Source organism: Amblyomma americanum, chromosome 5 (genome assembly GCF_052857255.1).
Source record: "Amblyomma americanum isolate KBUSLIRL-KWMA chromosome 5, ASM5285725v1, whole genome shotgun sequence".
NCBI lineage: Eukaryota > Metazoa > Arthropoda > Arachnida > Ixodida > Ixodidae > Amblyomma > Amblyomma americanum.
The window spans coordinates 162,888,805-162,912,213 of record NC_135501.1 but is presented as its reverse complement, the minus strand read 5'-3'; positions in this window follow the sequence as shown (position 1 = coordinate 162,912,213).

The window sequence follows — 23,409 nt, the reverse complement described above, 5'->3', positions numbered from 1 at the left end:
GGAAAGTCGGCGTGTATACTGCTACCGACATCAACGGCGACAGCGGGAAGCCACGTCGAGGCATCCCGAAGTTGTGGCGTGGTATAAGGCGAGTCAACAACGACTACAAAAGCAAGCCTTCTTTTAACATTTCTGCAGGTCATTGTTCTCGTCTCTAAATTGTGACAGCAAGAACGGACTATTGTCTACTATGGTCTGCGGATGAATGTGTGCGTAGGTGGTGACTTCTGGAGCGGACCATGTTATACTGGGAAGGGATGCGTGCTTGGATGGTGGCACTGCAATGGACTATGTTCTACTGTTACTTAACATGTGCATAGGTGGTTACTGTTCCAGTGGACTTTGTTCTGCTGTGAGTTAATGTGATCATAGATGCTGACTGCGAGAATGGAATATGTACTATTATAAGAGACTGCGCCCATAGCGGGGCAGATCCGACAGGTTTTAGGTTGTTATTAACACATAAGTGAGGCTACGTTGAGGCAATAGCCGCCATACTAAGCAAGGCTACTTCCACCTGTAGCATGCATCCCAAACAACTTAACGAGTCCAAAAAGTGAGGAATGCCAAGCGCGCGGCCAAGACGCCGGAACGAAGAAAGGAACGGCTCTCGAAACGACGGCGTCAAGAAACGACATTGATAATCCGCAAGAGAAGCCGCATCTTCGTCAGGTAAGCTATCGCGTACACGGTAGATTTAACCGGAGCTAAACCATAAGGAAGTCTGTTTTTTGTTGAATAATAAATTTCATCACTGTTCATCGCTTGTACAAGTTCATAACCTTGCCCCTGTTCTCGATTGTTCAATGAAAGACAGCTGCAACGTCTGGACTGGAATGGAGCCGCTATTCCAGAATAAAAAATTTGTAGTGACCACAGAGGGCGTCATATCGTAGACTAGCTTCAATAAAATATCGCCTCTTTCTATAGAACTCGTTTCGCAATAATTTGTGCCGAGATAGAACAAATCGTTTCATTGCGTATTGTGCGCAAAGATGTTAAAGAAGAAAAAAATGTTGATGTATAAAAGATAGAATATATAGAAATTAAAGCTTAAAATTCTGGAAATGCACAGTGGAAAAAAAAAAGCTGGAGGACGCCTAACGACAACAATAATTGGTTTTTGGGGAAAGGAAATGGCGCTGTATCTGTTTTATAAATCGTTGGACACCTGAAGCGCCCCGTAAGGGAAGGGATAAAGGAGGCAGTGAAAGAAGACAAAGCAGAAAGGAATATAGACGTGCCGTAGTGGAGGGCTCCGGAATAATTTCGACCACCTGGGGATCTTGAACGTGCACTGACATCACACAGCACACGGGCGCCTTAGCGTTTTTCCTCTATAAAAACGCCGCCGCCGCGGTGGGATTCGAACCCGGGAACTCCGAATCGGCTACATTCTGCCTTTATTCTCTGAGTACCTATTTTAACCCTTCTCTTACGGCGAAGTTCAGGTGCCCGTCGATATGTGAAACAGACACTTTGTCATTTCCTTCCCCCTCCCCTCCCCCTCCCAAAAAAAATTTTCTTTTGAACCCGACCGCGGCGGCTGCGTTTTTATGGAGGAAAAACGCTAAGGCGCCCGTGTGCTGTGCGATGTCAGTGCACGTTAAAGATCCCCAGGTGGTCGAAATTATTCCGGAGCCCTCCACTACGGACCTATTTGTTCCTCTCTTCTTTCACTCCCTCCTTTATCCCTTCCCTTACGGCGCGGTTCAGGTGTCCAACGATATATGAGACAGATACTGCGCCATTTCCTTTCCACCAAAAACCAATTATTATTATTATTATTATTATTATTATTATTATTATTATTATTATTATTATTATTATTATTATTATTATGCCGCCTAAACGCTCTCCTGTGTTTCCAGCAAGCAACCGTGTGCGCTCTAATTAACGCCAGCGAAAGTGCCGTGAAGCGACCAATTGTAGTATTTAATCAACATCACGACACATCAGCGACACAAGCAGCAGCACCACGCTAAAGGCTTTCGCCTCACCTCACTTTGGGTCAACAAAGTTCCTCCCTGAAATTTTCCCAACCAGAGCCTTTGGCGTTCGTTACCGGTACGCTTCCATTACGTCACGACTGCTCGACGTTTGAATGTGAATAATTGCGCGTCTAGTGAATGCACGGGTTTCTTAGAAACGTAGCTTCGAGATGTGCACTTGAGTACATGAATAATTACGAGCATGCAAATTACAGATGTTGGAATTAAGCGAGTACCGTGCGTTTCCAGTATTTTTCCTCCGTGTTTGGCGTGAAGTCATATAGCCATCGTGTAGCGCCCACAACAACCCCCCTCCCCTCGCCATGCATGGCGCTGGCGAGGTAGATGGCGTGAGCGTAGCCGACCTTTCCCCGTCATAGTGGTTGTTAGTGGCTATTTATTGAAAATTATAATGTGGATTAGCTCAGCTAAACAAGGGTATACAAAGCGAAAGATGGAGTTCACTGTGTTCATTGACGTTTTCGTTGTCAATTTTCTAGACGGCGATGGCTTTCAGTAAACGTAGGGCGCATAACTGGCTCCCTTCTTAATAGGGCGCCTCATTCGTGCTTTGATACATGCGGCGGTGGTGAGAGAGAGATGTGGCCTAAATGCATTAGCATGACAGCGTTGGGGCTGACATGCCGAACGGCAGCAATAGGTAGGTCGCAGCGTTCATTTGGTCACCAATCTCTCGCGGCCAACCATTAACTGCATGCCACACCTCAGGGCGGCAGGGAGGGCGCACTGCTTAACCATTGTGCGGAACGCAATCAAAAAAGACTTTTGCGGTTGGACACCAACGCCCCCCACATGAAAGCGAGAATGGGGTGTCCACTGATCCAGGGAGCCGGTTGCGCGCTTTCGTTTCGTGAAAATAAACGGCCTTTGCAAAGTTGTCAACGCCAAGGAACTCTATGAACGCCTTCAGCTCATTTGTTTTGTTTTGTTTTTGAGGAAAGGAAATGGCACAGCAACCGTCTCCAGTATCTCGGTGGACACCCATATCGCGGCGTAAAGAAAGGGATAAAGGAGGGAGGGAAAGAGAGAATTGAAAGCTGGATTTTGAGGAAAGGGGAGAGAAATATCTGCGGAAAGGCACGCGTTGTGACGTCATGTCCCTCCTCGGAGCACCGACACTGTAAAATCGCATGTTCGCGGCCAGTAAAGCAGAAGCTTTAATAAAGTAGCAATGGAAGGGAGGATGTTGCCAGCCGCAGTATCTGCCATTAAAACCTGAAGCACGTGAGTTGCGACTAGCGGCAATAAGTGGACATTGAGAGGGAGAGAAAGGCAGAGCGATAGTAAGAAAAAATAGGGGTAGCGGATGAAGTGTCCTTCGTTTCTTAACAGGTGTGATTTGACCGCAGCCATATACGAGTGCTAGCGTGGAGCAGCGTCTGTGTTGATTTCAGTGTCCCCCTAGAGAATAATGATAATAATTATTGGATTTTGGGGAAAGGAAATGGCGCAGTATCTGTCTGATATATAGTGGGACACCTGAACCGTGCCGTAAGAGAAGGGATAAAGGAGGGAGTGAAAGAAGAATGGAAGAAAGAGGTACCGTAGTGGAGGACTCCGGAATAATGGTGACCAGGTGGCGATTTTTAACGTGCACTGACATCGCACAGCGCACGGGCGCTTTAGCGTTTTTCCTCCATAAAAACGCAGCCGCCGTGGTCGGGTTCGAACCCCGAAGCTCCGGTGCAGTAGCCGAGCGCTCCAACCACTGAGCCACCGCGGCGGGTTTTGAGGAAAAGCGAGGTGCGGCGCAGCGGCGGAACACCAGTGTCTCGGTGCGACTCTTGTTGAGAATAGATTTTTATGGCGCAACGTATTCTGCGCCAAAGAACGCCATGGCACAAGGTATATTTACATCGAAGCTGTATACCTGTATCGTCCAAGGATATTCTCGCGCCGTTGGCGTCGTCAGCAATATACGCCAAGCTAAATATTGAAGGTTACTCCGAGTGGAAAATTACCCAACAATGAAGACTGAAATATAAAAACATAGTAAATAAAAAGTTAAAAATATATAAATATATATACATACATACAAAGAGAGAGAATTTTTATTTCTAAAAATTAAAAAAACAAAAACAAAAACATAAAAATATATATTAATGGTAAATCTTTCAAAACAGGCATACTGCATACATCTCAGTACTTGTGTACATTCAGAAAAAAATTGGCGTTGGTTTAGCTCTGGTTAAACCTGGAGTGACGCGATAGCTACAGCTGGCCCAGTGGAGTTTGCTCAGTTTAATTGCAAAGTCAGTCTTTCGCCGCTCCGATTCTCTGCGCGTTCCTTCTTCATCTTCGTCCCAATTGACACGGCGCATGCGCACAGCTGTTGCAGCTTGGTTTCGCCGGCGCACCGCCCCGCCAACAGGAGCAGCTGGTCCACACCATGTGACCAACAACGTGACGAACCACGTGACCATCCACGGCACCGCGCCGGTGGCAGCTGCTCTGCCCCACGTGGCGGTGGCGGCGCCGCCACGCCGTGGCTGCGCCACCACTGCCACGGTGCTATTAAGCTTAAGGCTGGAAATGCTACCTCAATGTAGCTATCACTGCAAAAATACAAAACAAGCATCAAGACCACATGACGGATGATAAAGTGCGTGTGAACAATGGGAACACCGTTTTACAAATGAAACTCAACCAGCGCTCATGGTTCATAGCAATGTATATCATACCGATCATAACACAGTGGTGAATGTCGTTGTGAAGTAATAATGGGTAATTAAGTACATTTCTTTTGCCTCTGATTTCAATTAAATTCATCTTCAATTCAATTTATTTTTCCCATCTACACATGCTGAGTGCCGAGAAAAGCGGCCAGAAATTGTGGCTAGACATGCCCCTCAGACCCTACATTGCAGGGCGGCAGGCATGATGCAAATTACATACACAAGAAGCGGGCAAAAATACAAACAATGGTTGGGAACAACGGTTGGGACAGCATTATAAAAAACAATAAGGAATGAAGCGTACACAAAAAAATGATAATAAGAAAGCTACAGAAAAATATACTCCATAGAAAAACATGTCTTTGCTTATTCACACGCTTTGTCATTCTTTGTAGTGCATCGTGTGTGAATTTTGAATTCACGTCACAGTGGATAATTGGGCGTCGTTTTACAGCTTCGCTACCCTACCACCTTCACAGCGATGATAGGACGCGTGTGGACAAAGGGAACACCGTTTCACAAAGGCAACTCAGCCAGCAACCGTTCATAGTTCATGCACTGATTTAACCTTAGCAAAGCATATCTGTATAACTAGAACTGAAAATCGCGGTGTATAACATACTGATCATAAAGCCGTCGCGAAAGTCGTTTGAGGTGTAATAAATGGTAATATAAGTTCATCTGACTTGTCTCTGGTTTCACTCTTTGTATTGCCACATGTGTGAATTGTCAAGTGACATGCGCAGTGAGTAATTAGGTGTCGTTTTACAGCTAACCTTTCCAACCACCTTCAAAGCGTGAATTGGAGCCACAACTTTTTTCTTCTATTCAGGATTGGGTGGAAGACCCTTGACGAAAAGGCTTATGACTGCCTGTGCGCAGTTCTGCAACCGAAAATGCCAGCAAAATGACCTAAGCGGGTATCGCATAATGGCACTCTAGACGCGCTGTCACCTTCGCCTGTCCGAAGTTCCCTGTCAAGCTGTGTTTCAAAGTAGTCACCATTTGCCTGGCGAATCTGTCGGCGGATACATAAATGCACTATGCAACTGGCTACAAGTAATACTTTCGGGACATTAGAAGGGGCTTTCGTGGCGGCCACAGCATGCCCCATGTCGGCAACTACTGCTCTTACAATTGCTGCGATGAAGGCTGCTACATCGTCCATTCTTCCATTTGTCCTGTCCTTTCTCTTGCGGCGTTCATGTAATTTCAAAAATTTAAATTCAGGATTTTCTCGCTCTCTTTCTTTTTTCTTTTTAATGGAAGCCATCTTACGTGGTTTTACTATAAATTATAAAGAATAATGTGTCAGTCAATGAGCACAAAAATTTGCTGTAGTTTAAACTTTGATTAACCTGGGTGAGAAGAGAAAGATTTTTTTTTGCATGGCAACGTTCACAAACGCCACACACATCGCCGAACGGATTGTCTGTAAAGCGTCGAGGAAATTCACGTGTATCCACGGTGGCCAGATTGTGATGACGTCAATTGGTCAATTCGAAATCTACCTCTACATTACACTCGCAAAAAGGGATTGCTTAATAAAAATTGCCGGCTTTTCCTCGGTACTCTTTTTAACCATGTAATAGGAAATAAATCTAATTTTTTTGGATGCATCCTCGTGAGTTCTAAGTTATGTAAGAGAAGAAAGAGTAAATGATTTTCTTAACGTTACTGAATGTGCAGTAAAGGAAAAAAGCGTAACACACTGCCGGCATGCATTGTTCCGTGCAAGAAATCCTTTAGATAAAGAGCATCAACGCGGTTAACTAACACTTGGCTCTGAAACATAACTTATATTTATTTTATTTTATTTGCAAATACTGCAGGCCCTTCTCTGGCCCATGCAGGAGTGGATACAAGGCACAAAAAATTACAATGGCAGATTCAACAAGTGAGACAGGTATATGCACAAATAAATACACAATACAGTTTCATCATTGCAGAAGCATCACGGTGAGAATGTTGAATCAAAGGTGAATAACATGTTGTAAGAAAGATTCTACTGTGCTGCAGTTCACAACAGTGGATGGTAGTTTATTCCAGTAATGGATAGCGGAAGAAAACAAGGAATATTTGTGAACATTAATGTGGCTTATGTGTTGACGGAGTGCTTTCGTATTGTTAGTCCTTGAGGAGTGGTAGAAGGGTTCCTGAAGGTATGTTCCTTTTTTATGTTGAATTGTCCGTGATAAAGTAGGTACAAGGACTTCAGTCTGGATACCACTCTAAGCTTTTGCTAGGCTGTGTAGATCTGCTTTCTTTAGTAGGTTAGAGATGCTGGAGAGCCTGGAATAGTTCGAGTATACAAAGCGTTCTTCAAGGTTCTGAATTCGTTCTAATCTGCCTATTAAATATTTCTGGTGGGGACTCCAAATAATACCAGCGTACTCTAAGGACGGTCTCACGAGGGTTTTGTATGCATTTCACCGAGAACCAGAAGTGCGCTATAAAAAGCTGGTGTAATGGAAACAAAAATTATTCAATGCAAAAGAAAGGTGCAGTCAAGTATAAAGTGGAATAAAAAATTGATAAATATTTAAACAGGTAATTAATTGCAAGTTAACGCTGGTGCTACTGCGAGGGGCCAAATCGTTCTTGAAGGAAAACATAGCTTGCTATCGAAGAAAACAAGTGTCCCATTAGTAGTTCAAAAACCTTTTAATAAATGTTTACGCACAGGGTGTGTTCATGAACGAAATTTTGGGTGGATAAGCAATAAAAATTTTGTGTGCAATCTATGGACCCCCTTGCAATTTACGCTTATTGAAAAAAGGTTTTGCGCGTTACATAAAACGAGAGGTTTAGTAGTTCCCAGTCTGTTCTGCTAAGCTGGAGACGCAATGATTAGTCCAGGGTGAATCAATCGTTATTGTTGCAGTTCACTGGAGGATATCGACGGGCAACCATACATATTTCACTTACAAACGATTGCAAAGGCACAGTCTATTGTTTCTTTTGATTTCCAATAAGGAGCAAAGTTCCTATTATTACGCGGAGTCTTTTTTGCCCGCGTGTTATGAACACCAAATGAAGCGGGAGAATTTTTCTTTCACTTATTCCAAACAGTTCCAAGCCCCACCTCTCTCTTTGTAAGTAACAGCTCCCGGATCTATTTAATCGGTTTCATTTCATTAATCTCCGCTCGGTTAAAGTAGCGGGTGGAGGCGCGTACCTCTGGCTTTAGCTGTGTTCGTGATAGGATGTTCCTAAACAGCAGGCAGAAGTGAGTAATCTGAAGTTCGTGAAATCACAACGGGGAACTCAGGCGCCACACCAATGTTTCTTGTAAACTTAATAGTGCGCGCATCATTGCGCATTTGTTCTAAGTTTTCAGAGCTCACCTTTTTACGCATATGTACGATCTTGATTCATATATTTTAGTATCTAGTTGAGTAGTACTAGCCTTTATGTCTTGCAGAAAAACGAATTACACTTTTCGCGATGAATGTAACAAGCCTTTTTCTTCGTAAGGACAGGTATACTTATAGACAATGCCTGCACAAAGCTTTTATTTAAGTGGATGAATACGGCAAACAATTCCCTCACACTGATCGTGCAGCGCAGCACCAAGTCCACACGACCGCTGTAACACTACCCCAACGCTCTCCTTTGCTAGGTGATATCAAAGCCCATCTTGATAGTTTGCCAATAATGAGCATGGTGTGGAGTATTCCCACTTTCAGGTCCAGTTCAGATGCGCCCATTATGTAGCTTGCGGCCTAATCTGTAGGTCTTTTCAGGTCTTACCCGTCAAAGCTCAGGCCATTTAGTGTACCAGGTGTTTCAGCTTTAAGTGAACCAAAATTTTTTTCAATACTCTTTTTCAAGTATGAAGGTGGCTTCTGTGGCGCAATAATAACTGCGTTGGCAGACATTAGAAAAAATGGAAATAATGCTAACTTGTTAGCCGGTTAACTAATTTCTGATAACTAACTTTTTAACTATAAAAGTTAGACTAATGGTTGCAATTAGAGCTTTTTATTTCGGCCGTCAGTAATAATAGCCATATCAGTATTTACAAATTCGAGAATGCGATTATGTCAGCCGCTGTGGCTCTACAAGGTTTGAAATTTTTTACTACTTGCGTGTACTGGAGGGTTTACTTTGCCTCCATGCTTTCGAAAGAGCATGTTTTTTCGCAATATGCCGCCAAATTTTTCGAGCTACAGCGGCGAGGATAATCGCGTTTTAGAAATTCTTAACATTGATATGCCTGTTACTAAGAGCCGGCTACGTGTCTCTAATTGCAACCAGTAGCCTAAATGTTGGAGGGTAAAAAAGTAATTATCATAAATTAGTTAGGATTCTAAAAAGTTAACATTATTTCCATGTTTTCTGATGTATGTTGATGCAGGTATCTTTGTGCCGCACAAGCCGCCTTCATAGTTGCAAAAGCTTATTTAATAAAATTTTAAACACTTGGTATAGGTTATATAATGCAATTATGTATTACTTTCGACAAGCTAGATGATTAGAGGGTTTGATAATTAACTACTGAGGATAGTTACGCAGCCAGAGAAGGCAAAATATAATAAATTAGTCTTTACACAAGCTGTAAAATTTAGCTGTCTGTAATAAATCAGTGCATGATCGCCATAATTTGGTCATCCATAGAGCTGGTTTTCTAATACGGTTTGTGTCGATCAGGCAGAACCAAGAGCCATGGAGCTGTTGACATTTCGTGCGTCTCTGTTGCTTGCTTCGTGTCTTGCATTGCTAAATGTGACCCCGTCGTAACAGCGTCCTGTCCTTGGCCACCAACTGGAACACCGTCTTTTTAGCGCTCAATCGTCCTACTTCACTCTTACTGTTCATAAAATGAGTAGAGTAGATTCATACGCCTCTTATATTTCTTCTTGATGCAGAGGCACACAAGCAATGAACGTATGTGCTGGCATTCGGGGTCTTTATTTTTCAGGCAGTGGTATCATTGCACCATCGGTTTCCTGACCAGGAATCGTTCTGACTCGCAGAGCATTGGAATCGATCGATTTATCACCGTGTTCACTGCATCTCAACTACACGTCTTATAGGTGCTGTTTCCTTCTTCACTTCATGCCTCACCAGCGTATATAAAAAGACCATATATTGAGAGGGGGCACAAAAGACTGCGCAGAATTTCCTTCCGCGAATGTAAGCATGAAAGAAAAAGGTGTTTCGTTTCTCATCGCGAATTGAAGCTTGAACCTGGAATACAACAAAGAAGAAAGTGAATTTTCATTATTGCGCCTGGTTTTCGAAAATCATATCACGTCCGGCGTGCTCTCGGGGTTTCATAATAGTCACTATACGTTTAGCTTAGTGCACGTCATCAGGTTTAGAACGAGCAGCCAGTAAGAACCGCACTGTGAATGAATTATTCAGTTGAAAGCAGCACTGCCGCCTGTAAGGCTCTATTTAAGGTTGGGCGATAATTACAATAGTTCCACCATATTACAGAAGCTCCTGATTTCGGACCAACCTGTACGCGGACACGCGGCGTCAAATTTTTCTCGACCGCAGTTCTGAGCTAAACCCTCTGCCAATGGTTTCGTCTTTTTCTATGCGTATGCCAGTACAATACGCTGTGTAATAACAAAAGCAGTGCACTGGCCTTGCAACCCTATTTATCACAATGCGTAAAGGTTTACACGCGAGGACACTCCTCGCTCCTGTTGTGTGGAGCTGATAGGTGTGCAGGAGTCGTTTCCTGCTGTGGCCTCAATTACCTTGCCTCCAGGCGCACGCATTTTTCATCCTCGCCGGCGTTCTTCAGTTGATACTTTTCGTTTGAAACAGGTCAGCGCTAAAAAAGACAAACACGGCGAGAGAACGGCGACACAAGGGATGAGCGCTCCCTTGTGACGTCGTTCTCTCGCCGTGTCTGTCTTTTTTAGCGCTGACCTGTTTCAAACGAAATGATTAACCAACTAGCCCAGCACCAAGTTTTGCTAAACTATATTTCAGTTGATACGCCTACTGCAGAAGAACTGAGGATTGGGCGAGTTGGTTGTGATCCATCGCATTGAGAACCAGTGCTAAAAAACACACACAGAGGACGAGACGAGACACACAAAGAGACACGTGTGTCTCGTCTCGTCCTCTGTGTGTGTTTTTTAGCGTTGGTTCTTAATGCGATGGATACGCCTACCCCGATGCGTGAACAGCAGACCCGTAATTTTCCCAAGTATATATCGCACGGCCTCTCATATTTGCAGTCAATAGATTTCTGTGGTTTTCTCTGGACCGCAGAGTTCGCAAACAAAATCAGGCAAGGTGGCCCGCCTAGGCATCCCGTTCTCTATGCTGCCTCCACTCCTGAATCTGAGAGCCGCCAACGGTCTTAATGACTTCGAAAGATATCTCCGTCGAGGCGCATGTCTTTAATCCCTCCGGAAGCCGTAACCCACTCTCGCGGCCTCACCCTAGAAGAGGAGATTCCGCTTCGGACTATAAGAGTCGGGGTTGCACTCACTTTGGTTGTCCTGTGTGACCACTTCACTTCCGAGGCTTGTTTACCCTCCCCGATCGCCCAATATACCAATCACAGGCGCCTTTCACCATGTACTTGGGATCACAATTATCGTCAGCCTGACTACGCCCACTGAAGGACGAGAAGCTCTGCCACATCTCTCCAATCAACCCGACCCAGTTCCACCTGCAGCCACCCTGTCCGCGAAACTTCTTAATCTCATCCATCCACCCAACTTTCTGCCGTCCCTTCTAAGATTTTCTTTTCTTGGAAACACTCCGTTACCCTTAATGCATTCGCATCACATGCCCTGCCCGAAACTAGTTCTTCCTCTTGGTTTCGACCAGGATGTCCTTAACCCGCAATTGTTCTTTTACTCGCTCTGCCCGCTTGCCGTCTCTTAGCGTTACACCTATCGTTTTTCTTTCCATGGCTCGCTCTCTTGTCCATAACTAAAGCTGAACCCTTTTCATTAGTTTCCAGCTTTCTGCCCCATAGGTGTTTACTGGTAAGGTACAGCTGTAATATACTTTTCTTTTGAGAGGTAGCGGTAAACTGCCATTCATCAGCTGAGAGAACCTGCCATATGCACTCCACACCAACCTTTCTCAAGTTATTTCTTAGAAGAACGGAAGTTTGGGCAAGTTGGTACTGCTTCATAATTTTTTGCATCAGCGCAACACTACGAGGACAACAGCGAGAAGTTACACACTTAATCCGTGATAAACGCTTCTGGGTGTTATGCTTTGACTGACGATGCGCATGTGCATAGATTTTTTTGCAATGTATCGATTCATGCGTGCTTTTTCAATAAAGCATAGTTGTAAGATCAGTGACCAGTCTTCGTCTCATTTCTCGCTCTTGTCCTCGTTGCGTTGCGCTATTGCCAATTTATGAAGTACTTATTTGGCTGTCGTGATAAGGCTCTGCGGTCATTACCTGCCTTAAGTAGATTTTTTCTCTTACCACTTCAATCACTTTGCTACCAATTGAAAACTGTGGGCCAGCCCTGCTGAAAAATAGACAAGAATCCAGCATCTGGCCGCAAAGGACCTTCGGCCAGACCGTTCGTCATCCTACGACCCTTACGCGCACGGACCGCATGATCAATTGCTTTTAACCTTCGTTTGTTCAGCAAATATTCATTATTTTAGGCAGCCATTCGCCTTGTTTCATTCCCATTCCCATTCAAAACCCATTCTCCTCTTATGCCTTGACGCACATACTGAAGTCTGGACAAAAGCCTTTTTTGAACGCAATTCTACTGGTGGCATTCTCACAATGTATCCTAGTGGTTGCTAAGTTTACTGATGTGGTTCCTTAAATGAATAAAATGGTAGCAGGCGGAAGCGGCATGTCCGAGAACCACACTCGAAACTAAGCTATGTCGGTATATAGATGCGTGTCTGGCAGGCGTCGGAGTGTGGCCACTCACTCCTGACATTCGTGTAATAATTATGCGTCAAGCGTTTGCCGCACAATGTTCCGGATGGCGTAATACGATTCAGCGTTTTTACAGCATATACATGCTAGTTAAGCTAGAGACTAGCTCCTGGCATTCGAACCAATAAACCCAATTCCACGCCCCAATTCTACGCCTTAACCAATATTGATATGAACATTGGGCCTCAACCGTTTGTCGTAGAGCGTTCGGGGTCGTGGCACGCGATTTCGCGTTTCGTGCAGCATAAACTTATTAGTGAAGTTAGATTCTAGCACGCTGCAGTGATTCGAACTGGCGTACTAGGCAGGGTATGTTAATGCTCGATATTCGATCATTGCCTCGGCGTCGCTTGACTTCAAAGCAAAATCTTTATTAGCCTAGCGGCGTCAATTTCGCTGCGTCTGCACGAATGACCGAATCAGTAGGAGCAGAGCTGCGTAACCACGTGACTCGCAGCGGCCGCTGCTCTCTGCCTATCCAGTGTCTCGCTATGGACGAACCAAGGCAGGCGATGCCGGCGTTCTCGAGAGCGCCAAAGTTAGTTAACACGTATTCGGGAGGCGCTGGAAAGATTAGGGCTGCAATAGGCTTTGCCTTACAAAAAAAAAAAAATTCCGAATATAGTGATAGCCGGCCATGTGAAATTTGAGATCGTCTTTTCACAGCTAGCAGGTGGCGGGTTGCGCTGCAGGCCACCCTCCGAGATCTTCCAGTGGGAGCCACCTTCCAAGTTGCGTTTCGCTCTGCTCCTTGGACAACCGGTTACGCCGACGACTACGACGCGGGAGCAAGGAATGAACGTTGTGCTCTAAAAACGCACGCGCATGCGCGCTAGCACAGATGCATTGGAACACACGACGCATTCTTGAAGTAGTAACGCAAAGCAGGCAGTCATGCAAAAGAATTGCAAATGCAAGGTGTTCTTTATATTTTCTGAAGAGGAATCTCTCCTATGTCTCGGCAAGTTAAATGAAGCGATTGTGGTTTGACAGCGCAAAAGCATTCCATATCAGCCGCCACCGCCTCAACGCGGCGCTTTGAGCAATGACGGAGAATGAAACGACGTTCACTTTTGCGGTAACCTCGCGGCCTGTAGCCCTGGTATAGTCTAGTAGATTGTACCAACATAGCTCATTCAAAACTTAGTATAGTCAGAAAGAAGTTAGAAGACAGATTTTCTCACTCATCAAGCGCTACAATGAGTCTCACTCACACAGTGGGGGTAGAATGTTAAAGCTCTGTTCTAGGCCATGGCGTTCATTAACGTATGGCATGTTGTACTTAAGAAACTATGCACAAAGCTTCAGGACACGTTCACGAAATGTACGCCGAATTAATGGGCTACAGTAGGTGGTTACAGGAAAACTTTAAGCGCAAACGGTTTCACGCTCTACGGTCTCATGCACTGTTTGAAGTGTTCCAAATATTGTAGTGCCTTCAGATAGTCACGCAAGAGAAGAGTCCCCATGATCACCGATTGCCAGAATTGTACTGGTCCGAATGTACTTCTTAAGAGGCAGGGTAGAGACAATGGGACAAAATGAAGGAAACACAAATGACGGCACTAATACTCCTATAAAGTGGCAGCTTTATTGGGCAAAGGAAGAAACACCAAAGGAAGAAATACCGATGAAATCGCACTTTAAAAGCCACCCAGTACCGGTTATTCATAAAGATAGACGCTTCCACACGTAAACAACGCAGACTAGGGCTTGTTGATGCGATGCAATCTGGACTATTGGCCTTGCGATTTGCAAGGAACATGCATGAACTGCATGAGGGGAAAAAAGTGCAGGCATTTATTAGGATCCTCAAGGACATCAAGCAAGCCCAAAGACAAGCAAAGCTCATGTGAGCACAAGCGCATCAGTTTGCATAGGGGAACGAAGGTGCGCACGCCACAAGCCGAGGACTCCAACCCCAGGCATCCCAACACAGGGACGAGCACAAGAGCTCAAACCTACTGACCAAATACTCGGAAATCCTCAAGCACTACAGGCTGGACAGAAAACAATTCGCACCACCAGACAAAGAACTAGCCAAGGAGAGAGAAACTGCACTGTGAAGAATAATAACAAACACCTACAAGCACTCAAGCTGCAAAAGACTTCAAGCAATCTACCTAGGCGACTATAATCCAAAATGCGCACTCTGAGCGATAAAGATGGGCCAATAACAAATGACAAGGGCCAGCCAAGGCAACGCGGAAATAGAACGGTTATTGAAGCGCAAAGCTGCACTGCGCTAGATAAAGCAGCCTTCGGGTATGCAGCACAACGACCTTGAACAACCTTCAGCCCAACAAAGGATAGCCGTGGATGCCCATATGTGGTACAGTTATGGCGTCGACCTCTTGACCCCTGACCTTGACCTATGACCTTTACTTGACCGTTGACTTTGGGAGACCTTTGGGCTGACTTTGGACCTTAAGAACATTCGATCGGGTGATGTAACGCCACGTGATGACCTCCGATGTGGGTGTCGTAAGATCAGGCGTTACTCGTCATAGCCACGTGGTCGCGTGTGTAGAACGGCTGTCGCGAGCGTGTAGTGGAGCTGCCATAGAGGAGCCTAAGACGCTTAGCAAGCTTGCCTGCTTTTTGCTGAATTCCAGGGTTAGCCAAGTTAAGCCACTGCCAACTTTTATTCTAACCAAATTAAACAAAATTGCATACTTATTCTGCAAGGCTGAGTAAAATACCAACAACCGTGACACTAGGAAAGGAAACAAATAGGGACTAATCCAGGCCCAATAAGAAAATACCAGGTAGCCAAAGAGAGAGGCGTTTTAATGATTACAGGAGAGGTCTGCCTGGTGGTTAACATGGCATGCTACTCCAGATGAGGGCACTGCACGCAGAGCGCTGCTGTGAAGTGCCTAGGATGTAGTGGGCGTTGGAACAAAATAATGCCGGGTTCGGTCTGGGTACAGTGTCAATCGATTAGGATCCCATAGATTGTCTAGACGTGCAGGAAGCCAAATTCATGAGCCATTGTTGCTGGAATAAGTGTATCTGGATTTTGGAAGGGCTCTCATTTTGCGCCCTGCACTGCCTCATTTTTCATTGCAGGGTGGGGCAATCAAATTTTAATAAATATGACTGTTTCCCATCAGCTGAACATTTATTATATGGTAATGATGGGAAATAATGCGCCAATATCAGTCATCTGTCTTTTGATACATGTGAATAATATAAACCAGGCAATTATCTGCATCTTTTTGTCACGATTTGCTCCCACAAACCTCTGCTCATCATCATTTTCCTCAGCCAACTACGGCAAGTGCAAGACGAATGCCTCTCCCTTTGATTTCCCATTAGGCTCTTCCAGTGCCAGCTGCGGTCAGTTTATCCTCGTAGATTTCCTATTCCTTTCTGTCTACCTAACTCCCTAACGTCTTCTAATACGCTTGCCTTCTCTTGTAATTCACTCTTTTGAACTAAGGGCCCATCGATTACGTAGCCTTCGTATTACATGTCCCGCAGGCTGCTCCAAACACGCACCTTACCCTCCACTTATGTACGCTCACGCTATCACTAAGTCCACAAAAACCCCTCTTGTACCCTCTGCCACCACCCCAAAGCCACTCTGGATCATATCCTTTTCCTCTCCCGGGCGGATCCTCCCCCGCGGGGCCTGGAGCACCTTACCACTTGGGAGGCTTGGGAGACCCTACTGCGCTCCGAGGACTCGACCCAGCAAGCCATCGCCACAGGCCGGGCTGCAAGCGTCATGAGCCTCCGGGGCATGAACGTTTGAGTGCAGTGGGGCTGTGCGGGGGCCCAAGGATCTGCGTGTCCTAAACTCACCAGTGCCTTTAGTTTTCACCACCACCATTCCGCACACGCCCATTTATTCTCCTTGAGTCAAGTTACAATATCATTAACTCGAGTTTGTTCGCCTCTTCTTTGAGAGGCAAAAAAGAAATGGCCAGGCTTAGATTGGTTAAGCCAAGAATGCGTTGCATATCTCGATGGAGTTCCGTGCTGCTCCGTTGACTCGATAGGCTATTGACTCGAAATGACCATGTGACCGGGGTATAAGACTTTCCCGGCGAAGGAGCGCAGCTCTTTTATACATATGCCGTGACGTCAATCATAGCGCAGCGCCCCTAGCGGGAGGAGCGGGAGTCATGTGGTGGCTGCGGCCGCGCGCGACCGCGCCAGTTGGGGCCCAGCTTTTCCTCCGTGACGTCACGCGCCGGCGCAGCACCCCTAGCGGGAGGAGCTGGAGTCAGGTGGTGGCAGCCGCCGCGCGCGACCGCGCGAGTTGGGGCGCAGCTTTTCCTCCGTGACGTCACGCGCCGGCGCATTGCCCCTAGCGGGAGGAGCGGGAGTCAGGTGGTGGCTGCGGCCGCGCGCGACCGCGCGAGTTGGTGCCCAGCTTTTCCTCCGGCTGTCGTGACCTCACGTCACGTGGTTGCGCTAAAGGTCAATGGTGGCTGCCTGGCCGCGCCCAAGGGCTGAACTGAGTGATTGCAATATGCAACGCATAAAAGGTTCAAGCGTGAATGCCATTGACAGCCTGTTGTTTTGAACTTGATGCGTACGACGACTTCAAGAAGACTGAGGGCACACAATGTGATGACAAAGGCTTAGCGCTCGTGTTTTTGTCTGCCCCTTCTGTCCGTCGTCCTCTTCGCTGGGTTTTAATTCAGCATGAAACTCTTCGTATTAACTATGCTCTCCACGGTGGATTCTTCATTTTTCGACAGCACTTGCCCACTGATGATGACACAGCGTTGCATGACGATGTGATGAACCAATCGACGCCGTCAAAAGAATTCACATCCTCAGGCGTTGGTGCATTAATCCGCGAGGGCTGCCGCCACGTCTACGGGTTTCTGTGCAATGTTCTGGCTTATCAAAGGTCTACTTTTGGCAAAAATAACTTGTTTGCTATCACCAACGCTAACCAACTAGTCCAGCTTAACTAAATGCTCACCTTTAGTGTCCCTTAACGTCGACCAGCTAAGAAAGGACATTTAAAACCAGCAGTGCAGGCTACATGAAGATTTAAAGCTCGCAGGCTACTCCGTGCTACGCATGCACTGCCTATTGCCATGAAATAGACTACGGTTCCTTTATGGAATCAGTTAACTTTTTACTTACTTCGTGATGTCTGTGATGCCCTCTAACTTGTCAACTAGGTGCGCTACAAACTGCACAAGCAGCCGCTCTGGGGTGCCCGGCTACATTAGTGCAAAAATAGCAGACGAAAAAGCCCCGTCACTGCTGGGCTTCCTGGCGAGGAGCAAACTGGACGTCAAGCCCACCTTTTCAATGCGTTCACAGAGGCTCACCACTGTGAGTCTCTATGCAGGGTGTTTCATCTAAGACCTTACAAAAATTTTTAAAAATAGTGTTTTCGAGTTAGAGGAGCGCTTTTTTCGGCGTCGCATTTTCAGCGGTAAAGTACACCAGAATACAGCTAAGACGTGCTAACTAGAAGGCTGGTAAACTAGCATTGCACAGGTCATTTCTAACTATTATTGTTAAGCTCTTTAATTATTGAGAGGCGTGTAGCCCTCAGTTAGTAACATCCATATCAGTTTTTGAATTTCGAAAACGCGGTTACCCCGGCACTATGGCCCAAACAAATTCTGGCTGCCCCTCGTCAAATTGTATGCGCTTTCGAGAAGCTTTCAAGCAAGGCATTGCAACTCACTGAAATACCCAGCATTTTTTGACTAACAGCGCTGAGGGTATCCGCGTTTGTGAGAGTCTAAAAACTGCCATGGATATTAATTACGTTGGTCTACACGCCTCAAAATAATAAAGGCGCATATTTAAAAAGTAGACTGTTCAATGTTAAGTTAACCAACCTGCTAGCTAGCACGTCTTAGCTGTATTCTGATGTACTACACCGCAGACAATGTTATGCCGAGATAAGCGCTCTTCTAACTCAAAAAGTCCTTTTATAAAAGTTGTGTAAAATGTTAGGTTAAACACCCTGCACAAGCTACTGCAAACTGACGTGCTGAGTGTTGCAGGTGACAAAGGCTGGGATGCGCGTGCTCGGTGTCACTGCCGCTACGTATTCGTTTGCAGCCAGAAAACTTTCCGGTACGTCTACCGTCTTCTTCTTGTCTTCAACAAAAGAGCTCTAACCGCTCCAAACACCTTAATATCGACATGAACTGAAATTACTCGGCATGGAAATATATGCAGGTGTAAAGAAAAAAGTGCAGCTTTTTTTACATTGTTGTCCATTGCTTAAGTGTTCTACATGACAGCGCCAAATGTGTCTTGATATATGGCGCAGAGAAGTGCTCTTGATAGAACAAGTTAAGATGTACTTTTCACGAATGGCTTCCGCGTGAGAATTGCAAAAACGGTACAAAGACATCGTTGCGAGGAGAGAGTGTGAGTGGTTGTCTTCTTAATCATTACCATTTTGATGTCATTGATCGTCCAGCGATTCCCTCCCCTCCTCTACAAAAGAGGGGAGAGGGAGAGAGAGAGGCGAGCAGAGAGGCGAACGTTTGTCAGGTGGCAGGTGGGGAACGGAAATCCCAATTAACACCACCTGGCAGGTCGAGGCTTCACACCGACACCGCCGGTCAGATTTCACCTTCATGACACTCCATATACTCCATATACTCCATATATGGCACTCCATATTCTCCAGAATGGGAACGGCCTCGCAATCTCGTTATCGGCGTGATTGTGAACTACAACCCTGCGCGTTCACATTCCGACGCTCCTGTGATCGGTTGCTTGTGCTCATATTTTACACCGACAGCTGTTAAAGGCCCGTTCTTAGTCTTTAGTGTGGTAGTCGAAGTAGCCGGCAGTAACCGGAGGCCAGTTACAACGGGAACCACACCGAGTCTGGTTACGGTAAAAGGAGGAAGGTATACGGAGCGAGATGGAAAGCACAACCAGAGAGTGGCTGTCACGATAGCCACCGGAGGGTTACCAGTAGAGAAGTGCTCTACTGTCCTGGGTACAGCCCAAAAACGTCCCTACAACGAGCTGTGGCCAAAACGCTCAGTATCGCAAGGATGGCCCCAAAAGGTTACGCCGTGATTACTCTCCTCTGGTTTAATTCGCCATGTTATTTCTTGGTATGACATGAGGCCGTCGTATCAATTGGAAGCACAATACCTCATGTTCCCAAACAACTGCACCAATAGTTTTGTGTTAAGGTGGTGGTCCCGCAACGGCGGGGGTAGCTCGCCGTTTTTGCATTTTGCGTGGTTGCCCTCTTACGTGCTATAGGAAAACAAGGTTTAGCTCTGGAAAAACTAATGTATCTGATTTTCACTGGAATGTTTGGCTGATGCCTACTGTAGAGAACAAAAGTTGGGATATTTTAATTTTTTGGTATAAATTCCAAAAATCACGGCTATAAATGACCTGTTTGCTCTTTCTGAATATACTATGTATGATGAAACAATGCCCAGGAGTTTTTTTAGGCGTAACTGTTTGGGTTCAGTTCGTTTCTCATTTCTGCCCTTTCATGGGCCCTTACCTCTGAGTTAATTTTCCGTCTTTCCTACGTTATTAAAAACTTGCTGTCATTTTCAGGTGACACGCTGTGTCGTTGCATGCATTATTTGTTTATTTATTTATTTATACAAAACACCCCTAAAGGGCCTCAATTTCGGGTATTACATTGAAGGGGGGCAGTACTGGCAAGTAATCAAAAGAAAGAAATAAATAAGCCAAGAATTCAAGAAACTGCGAACAAAAAACAGATAAAAGCATATGGATCCTTGGAATAAGAATACAAAACTGACATAATTAAACATTGAAGCATAAATAGCAAGAAACAGAAACATTAACGGGGTAAAGTTAATACAAGTTATACAATATCTATCCACAACGGCATGAGAATGAAACAGCGAGAATCATCAATAACAGAAATAAAAGACAAAAACCTAATGCACTGGTAAGTTAACAATGTACTAAAAGATGTTACGCAGAAGTAGTGGCAGATATTAGTTTATAAAATTTCTCCAATTGGTGTGGATATATCACGAATGAAAACAATGATATCATTAGAAGAATAAAAGTTTTGATCGTGCAAGAAAGGCGAGATTCCTTGTATACGTCGTCCCCGAACCAATTTATAAGGACTTCGTTATGAACTTCGCAACTTAAACCTGAGAAGCCAGAACGTAAGGGCACGAGGGTGACTCTCCGCTCGCGCAGTTTTTCTTCTTGACTGAATTCAAGGTGCCATAAGTGAAAAGTATTGCTCAGGACATTCTTGAAAAGGTTGCGCTTACGTAGGCACGAAAGAATCTCACATGTGGATATGTTTTCCAGATAATTACTACCCGAAGCAGTCTGCTACGCTTCTGAAAAAAAAAATAGATGAAGAACAGAATGATGGAGCTTATGAAGTGGAGCGACAAGCTGGCATACCGAGATTTATTCTACTGAATACCTTTGGATAAGCATCGCGTACCGCCAGTGGGACAAAAAAGCCATAGACGCTGAGCAGAAAGTCGAGAAGCTGCTGCAACAATACACAAACATGTGCTAGACGTTCCCTGACAGCTTCCAGGAATCCATGCTTCGGCGGAGTCAAGCAGTGATCTCCGCAAAATGCTTACATGTCAAGGAAAGACGCATTAGGTTATTGTGAAAAGGAATTTTTGAAACTGCTGCATCATTTTATAACAAAACAAAATAATAATGGCTGGTTGCTTAAAGAAGCGCAGAAAACATTTATTGAATAAATTTGCTGCACATCTCCAACCAAAAATGTAAGCATTGTTTAAGAGATCTTTAAAGACAACGAAGGGCGTTAGTTCTCACGCATGAGATGCCCTTGCAGAGATGTTTAGAGTGTTTAGACCAAAAGCTTACTTTTGGAGAAGAACATGCATGTTGGCAGTATGCCCCTCGAGCTAGGAAGGAGCTGCTACCGTGTGCATCGGCTCATTCAAAGACGGTTAAACGCGCTATTGCTAATCTTTGCCTCGAATCTGCACTCGTGAAGTCGTGTCAGCATCGTATGCAATTAAGGGAGCTTTGATACGCAAGTGGATCGACTGGTGTGGGCAGGGTTCGCAATCTCGGTAATCACAGGCGTTGCTGAAGCCCTCCTACATAATGTCAATGGCGCCATGTTTAAGCGGCCATCAGAGCGAAGTAATCAAGGTGCGAAACCTGAAGTTCTTCCATACGCACACAGGGTGGCCTACAACGTAAAAAAAGTGGCGAATAGACAAGTCGTGCCTGTCACTTTTTTCGGCTCCACGGAAGCTTGCTAAAGTCAGCGCGCGCGCAGCGAGGGATGAAAAGAGGAATGGCTGCAGCAAAAGCACGGAAAATACTTTGTGGAGTGCTGCACCGGTGTGGTCTATGAAATACCACTGACCTGCGGGAAGGCCTATGTGGGCCAAACTAGCAGGTGTATCAATAACCGTGCAGCAAAGCACGCGCGTTCGCTCAAAGAAGTAGGAGGTGCACATCTACCCAAACACTGTGCAGAGTTCAAGGTGTGTCGCCGAGCGGTAGAACATACGGCGGGGGAAAATTTTGAGCACTGCAAAAGGTGTGAACCACGACTTGATGAGATTAAGATTCGGGGTAGGAGCGGTGATAGTAATGCGCAGGAGGTTTTAAAGGCGTACCACATGAGAAAAATAGGAAAAGGTTGTGTCAGCGATACATCTGTGAATCTTTTTAAAGCCGAGATTTCATATCTTGAACAGTTTTGGTGATCGCGCACGAGATTTGTTCCTGCGCATGGCTAGGTTACCAGTATATTTGCTCGTTTTGCAGAGAATGAAGTCAAATGAAGTTAGCCCATGCCGTACGGCGTTCTTCTGCTGTGTGTGTATTTTTCGGCGCTGCTGCTTTCATTTCTCAAGAGAGTCGTTTCTTTAGAGTGGTTAGCGATTCCGACGCAATGGCGATGCAGCGAGCTGTCATGAACTTATGAACTGTCATTGACCATTTAGAGGGCCTTACTGCTGCCGTCCCCCGAGACATTTCCAGGAAGCCTTCCTTCTTTTGCATGCGCAATGGCATCCTGTTCAAGAAAAAGTCCAGCCGCAGTGACCGCCCCTACCTGCTCGTCATGCCGTCAGACCTCCGTGCCGACATCCTTTTTGCATCTCACGCGACGAGCCCTTCTCTGGTCAGTTTGGAATTACACGCAACCTCGCTCGAGTTCGTCAAGCCTATTATTGGCCGAAACGTGCTGCCACAATCCGCCGCTACGTCCGAGGCTGCCCTGAATGTCAGGGCCGCAAGTCACGCCCCCTTAAGCTCGAGCGGTTGCTCTTAACAGTTGCCTTTTGACCAAGTCGGCATGGACCCACTGGGCCCGTACCCTGCATCATCGGCCGGCAATAAGTGGATAATTATCGCGACAGACTATCTGACACGCTATGCGGAACCCAAAGCGGTGCCGCGAGGCACATCGTCTGAACTCACGCAGTTCTTCATGCACCGCATCGTTGTACGACACCGAGCCCCGTCCTACGTAATCATTGATCGAGGAACGGCTTTTACAGCGCAGCTCATGCACGAGGTATTCAAGCTGAGTTACACGAACCATCGCAAGACTACTGCTACCGCCCGCAGTCGAATGGGTTCTCCGAGTGACTCAACAAAACTATAGGTTGGACGGTTTACTTTTCAGTCGCACATTGAAGCAATTATGCCAACGCTCAAGCTCTAAACCTTTGTATGGTAAGGAGAACTCTTGTACTCCCCTTCTCAGAACATTTTAATCTTTAAGGAAGCCGTAAAGACTCTACTATTCGAATGAGCAGCAAACAATGCACCCTGGTTACTTTTGGCAAAAGGTGTACGTAGACGTCCAGCATAAGACTTGGGCGTGATCCTCGCATAC